This window comes from Phodopus roborovskii, unplaced genomic scaffold (genome assembly GCF_943737965.1).
Source record: "Phodopus roborovskii unplaced genomic scaffold, PHOROB, whole genome shotgun sequence".
Lineage (NCBI taxonomy): Eukaryota > Metazoa > Chordata > Mammalia > Rodentia > Cricetidae > Phodopus > Phodopus roborovskii.
In genome coordinates, this window is record NW_026126470.1 from 8,607,027 (window position 1) to 8,613,128 (window position 6,102).

Here is a 6,102-nt window from a genome sequence, read left to right on the forward strand (position 1 = left end):
AGAGAAGAAGGTATATTCTTTTGTGTTTGGATGGAATGTTCTATAGATGTCTGTCAACCCCAGTTGAAACATAACTTCTGTTAGTTCTTTTGTTTCTTTGTTGAGTTTCTGATTCATGGTCCTGTCTAGTGTTGAGAGTGGTGTATTGAAGTCTTCCACTATAAGTGTGTGAGGTTTTATATGAGCTTTGAGTTTTAGTAGTGTTTCTTTTATGAATGTGCGTGACTTTGTATTAGGAGCATAGATGTTCAGAACTGAGACTTTGTGTTGATGGATTTCTCCTGCGATGAATATGAAATGACCGTCTTCATCTCTTTTGATTAATTTTGGTTTGTAGTCTAACTTGTTATATATTAGGATAGCTTCATCGAAGAGGGTGAGTGTATTCTTAAACCCTTGAGGCAGTTGTGTCCATGTGAGTTGGCCCGAAAACCCAGTCTCTGGGTCCTTCCATTCAAATGCAAACGGGCTGGCTCTGTGGGCTCAGTCTGAGGCAAAAGAATGCATCTTTAAGTTTTAATACCATGTGCCAGACATGACCCGGGGGCAGCATACTCAGCAGATTATAGAGATTGGGTACCGTTGGATGGATATCCTCAGTCCTCTGATCGACTTCCGGAGGTCTTGTACTGGTCTGTAGTCCCCCATGCCTGGTTGTTTTACATGAAAGAGAGGGGTGTTCCAGGGGCTTTGGCAAGGTCTGAGGATGCCCTGGTGTAATAGTCTATTAATGTGCGGTCTGATTCCTTCTCTAGCTCCATGGCTTATGGGATATTGCTTGATGGCCACGGGGGTGGCCGAGGGCTTGAGATTGATTATCCAAGGGGGCTGCTTTTTGGCCAGTCCTATGCCTACTATTTAAGCCTAGGCGTGAGGATATTTTTCCAGCCAACTTGTTTCCATGGGTGGCAAGGGGCGAGAGGAGTCTTCCAAAAGCCTATGTTCATCCTCCAGTCGTAGAGTTAGTATCAGGAGGGGCAATCCTTTCTCTCCCGTAACTGTGGCCCCATCCTGATGGAAGTGAATGTGGGCGCCTACCTTGGAAAGGAGGTCTCTCCCCAGCAGGGGGTAGGGACATTCTGGCACGAGCAGGAAGGAGTGGGTCACATGTCCAATGCTCAAATGGAATGGACCTTTTGTTCTATTGTCCATCGGTGTAGCTTTCCTCCAGTGGCACCCTGAACCCAAGCAGTCCGGGAACTCAGCGGTCCATGAGTCTGGGTTAGGACTGAGTGTTGAGCTCCTGTATCTACTAAAAAGGTTACAGGCTGCCCTCCTACATTAAGGGTTACCCTGGGCTGGGGGGGGGCGCTCCTGGCCCTGATTGGCCTAATCTTCTCCCAAAGAGAGAACGGGGATGGGCTTCCGTCTGGGGTTCTTGGGGCAATCCTTGACCCAATGCCCCTTTTCCTTGCAGTAAGCACATCGGTCTCTCTCCACCCTCGTTCTCCTTCTGTCTCCCAGGTTCCCTGTCTGTCCTGGCATAGGTTCTGTTTTCTTCACTACCACTGTGGCCAAAATCTTTGTCAGCTCCTGGTTTCACTTTTTATCTCTCTTGTCCTCCCTGTCTTCCTGTAACTTTCACAATCTTTCTTCCTTCTCCTCTGGAGTTTCCCTCTTGTTAAAAATCTTTTCTGCTTCCTTTACTAGGTCTTGAAGGGTGTATCTCTGCAACCCCTCAAGGCGTTGTAGTTTTGTACGTATGTCAGGTGCCGACTGTCCAATGAATGACATGATTACATCGGCCTCCCTATCTGGGGCCTGGGGGTCAAAAGGGGTGTACATCCTGTAGGCCTCCATCAGGTGTTCTAAGAAGCCTGCCAGGGTTTCTTCCGATCCCTGAACTACCACACGTACCTTAGCCAAATTCGTGGGGTGTCTCCCTGCCCCTTTGAAACCCGCCAACAGAGTCAGGTGATAGAGACAGTGACGCTCCCTACCGTCTTCCGTATTGATGTCCCAATCCGTTGATCTGGTTAAGGGAAAGACTTCCTCTATTTCATTAGGGAGTTGGGTAGGCCTGCCATCCGGTCCTTGCATGTTTTTCCTTGCTTCTAGGAGGACTCTTTGTCTCTCCTCAGTTGTGAGGAGAGTGTGTAAGAGTTGCTGGCAGTCGTCCCATGTGGGTTGGTGGGTGATGAGGATGGATTCAATAAGACCTGTCAAGAAGGAGGGATTATGGGTTTTCCAATTATAAAGATCTGCAAAGGAGAAGGGCCAGTATTGATAGAGCCTTCCCCCCATCGACCAGAGAGGAAAAGCCTGGGAGACTCCAGAGCGGTCAGGTTCTTCTGGCATTCTATTTCTGTGGGGCTGCAGTCTGGTGGATGGTGGTGATGGGCCTCGAGGGCCTCTGGTTGCCGGTGCTGAGATGGAGCTTGGGGATGGGGGTCCCTGGGCAGGTGCAGGTGCCGGGAGTTAGGGTGCTGCTGGCTGGGGATTAGGGTATGGGAGAGGAGGTTCTAGAAGGAGGAGGTCTTCTTGCACATCTGGCAGGATGAGGGGAGCTTTGGGCCTATGATCAGGAGTTCAGGACTCTGTCAAGGGGAACAGAGAAGATGTTGAAGGAGGGGCTGAGGGTGTGGGAATGAGTGGGACATGGGAAGGCACATGTGCCGGGCAGGGGCCCGGAGGAGGAGGTGAGAGGAAGGGCTTGATCCAAGGAGGAGGATTGCGGCTCAGGCTTTCCCAAGTGAGAATATAGGGAGCCTGGTCAGGGTGGCCCAGTGATCCAGGCTGGAGAATTCTGGGTTTGACCTGCAAGATAAGGAAGGTTAAAGGTGCCATCTCTCGGCCAGCCTACTTCGAAAGCAGGCCATTCCAAGGAACAGAATATATGCCATTTCTTCTTCCTCCGGACATCCATAATTTCACTGTGGGCCTGGCCTGAGACATCTTACCAGTGATCTAAAGTCAGACTTAGGGAGGTAGTTAGTTTTTGACCCATGGGGAGAGTAGAAATGGACACAAACAGTAGGAACAGAAGGATACAAAAAACACAGAACAATCCACAATCCGACAAAGAGGACAAATCCGCGAGGTAGACAAACGGCTCCCAAACCAAAGTTACAAGGTGGGAGGGAAGCAAGTCCAGAGGCCGTCCCCTGGAGAAGAGAACCTTCGTCTCCTTCCCTCCTCCAAACAACCCGGGACTTTCGTCCAGGGTAGGACCAAGGGTCTCACAACACATCTGTCTCCCCCTGTGGTCCTATACAAGTCCTGTGCAGGCCAGGCACAGATTTAAATACTTGAGTCAAAAACACGTAACATACAAGTCCTATGCAGGCCAGGCACAGATTCAGGTACTCGAGTCAAAAACACGTAATATCACACTCATCAGACATATATCAAACATATAGGTTGTGAGCTCTATCTTACCTCCAACTGGCAATGGAATTGACTCTGGGGGTCGACCTGATCTCGGTGGGACCTCCAAAAATGAAAGACCCTCAGAATGAGGAGTCTTCCAGGTTCAGTCGGTACCCCAAGAACTCAATGTCCAGTCCAGTTGCTGCAAAACGCTTTAATGAACAGGAAACATTTGCGCAAACAGGCTCCTCCAGCACGCAGGCTAGAGAGAAGCCCCCTTCCCTGGGCCCTGGTGTTTTTAAAGGCAAACCCACAAGCTTAGGGAGGGGGTGGGACCCTCTGTCCATTGAGTACGCGACCCTTGGAGGCCTGATGGTCTGCTATTAGGGTTAACAGACCTTAGAGCCTCAGGGTGTGCTAATTAATTTTGTCTGGGAATACCAGTGTTGCAGCTATCTCTTTGTTTCCTAATGACCCTATTCACCACCTGTTGACTCACAGGAAAGGAGGGGCAGAAAGGAGGGGCAGTGTGAATTTTTGTTATCTCAGGGCCTTGTGAGAGGAAGTTAGCAAATTCCAAGGAACAGATATTGGTTTCCAGGTCAGTCCTTCATTAACTTTTCTCTTTTGTCCTTCACTGGAACTCTCCAGCTGAGGCCTCTTTCATTAGCAGATTCCCTGATTTGGCGGTCAAGGATCTTGCTGGCAGGAACTCAGAGTGGACCCACAAAGATTTTCAAAGACTTGTGATCTAGAATTCACTTAGATCTTATCAAGAAAGTACTATTGAACACAATTAACCTGTAGCTAGGCAGGATGAATAAAACTCTTCATAATGTAAATGATCTATATTCAGTCAGTTGATGGTCTACAAAGGACTGATCTCCTATCAGTGTGGTCTACCTAACTGAATGATGATAGGAAGATAGGAACAGTTATCTCTATCATGCATGTCAATAGAGAACATAAGGCAGACACAGAAATGAGGAAGTCAATTGCCTCCAGACAGTGAATGCAAAATCTAGTGCTCATCTCCCTGTGTTGTTCACTAAGACAAACCATCTCAAATAAGCCCAATAAAAACTGATAGTCCTAAATTCAACATGGCTTGCTGTGTGATGTAACATAACGGCATACTCTCTTGCTCTTATTTAACACACTGTGTGTGTGTGTGTGTGTGTGTGTGTGTGTGTGTGTGTGGTGTGGTCAATAATGTTGAACAACATTATCTTTACTGCAAAAGAATGTTGGTTGTAAACTACCTTTTGAGTATTATCAATTTAGGTCTTTTGTTTCTCCTTTGTATCGTGACTTTTTCTATTTCATTCAATCAATTTCATATACATCTTGAATTCAAAATTTTTGTCATATGTATTTTCCAATTTTTCTCCTGTTCATGGATTGCATTTTCACTAGATTACTTACAGCTATTATGAAACTTGTTTATGAACCACCAAAGAAGCTAGGAAACAGGGAGGACCATAAGAGAGACATATATGGTGCCCCACAGAAGGAGAAAGGGATAAGATCTCCTGAGCATATTGGGAGTGGGGGGGCAGTGAGTGGAGAAGGAGTTACCAGAAAGAGAAAGGGAGAAGAGGAGGGGAGAGGAGAACATGAGAGCAGGAAGATTGAGTTGGGGGAGGAATAGAGGAGAGCAAGAAAAGAGATATCATAATAGAGGGATCCATTATAGATTTGAAGAGAAATCTGGCCCTAGGGAAATGTCTGGAGATGTACAAGAATGATCCCAACTAACAAATCTGAGCAATAGTGGAGAGGCTACCTTACATGCTCTTCCATGATAATGAGATTGATAACTGCCTTATATGCCATCCTCGAGCCTTCATCTAGTAGCTGATGGAAACAGAAGCAGACATCATCAGCTAAACCCTGAGCCAAACTCTTGGAATCCAGGTGCAGAGAGGGAGAAGTAGTGAGCAAAGAGGTCAAGACCAGGTTACAGAAACCCACTGAGATAGCTGACCTGAACAAAGGGGAGCTCATGGACTGTTAGGAAATCAATATAAGACCAACCCAGACACCCTTAACATAGGTCTCAGTTAAAAGACCTGGGCAGTCTATGGGACCTCTGACAGTGGAATCAGGATGTATCCCTGGTGCAGGAAAGGATTTTGGGAGCACATTCCCCATGGAGGAATATTCCCTTAGCCTAGAGACATGAGGGAAGACCTTAGGCTCTACCCCAAATGACTTGACAGATTTTGATGATCTCTGGGAGTCCTCACCCTCCCTGGAGAGTGGATGGGGAATGGGACAGGTGATGGGATTTTGGGGGAGGAGCATGGGAGGATGGGAAGGAGAGGCAACTGAGATCGAAATTAAAAAAAAAAAAAAGAAACTTGTTGATGAATACTATACTATCTATCATTTTCTAGTTTTGCTTCTTGTGATTTTTTGGAGTCATGTCCAAAGCTCATTGCTCAGATCAATGTGAAAAACAAAAACAAAAACATGCTATGGTTCCAGAGGTTCTGGTGTTATGTACACCTTCAATTCACTTTTGACTCAGTTTTATAAATAGTATGAGCCAAAGTTACAATTCCATGGTTTGGTATATATGAACTCAGTTTTTTCAACATTGCTTCCTACAGAGCCTTTTTGCCCAGTATGTGTTCTTTGAACCCTCTTCAAAGATCAGTTTTGTCTGTCAATGCTTGGAATTATTTCTTTAGTATATATTCATTTCTTTTTGTCCATGAGCGTCTACTTTCAATTTAGTGAAGAAAACATTTGATGGGCTTTCTCTTCTTCTTCTTCTTCTTCTTCTTC

General features: G+C 46.3%; 1 pseudogene; it reads right to left on the reverse strand.

Moving 5' to 3' along the window:
* Nucleotides 1–864: 864 nt before the first annotated feature.
* LOC127227317 (uncharacterized) lies at nt 865–2,298 on the reverse strand (annotated as a pseudogene).
* Between the last annotated feature and the right edge of the window lie 3,804 nt (nt 2,299–6,102).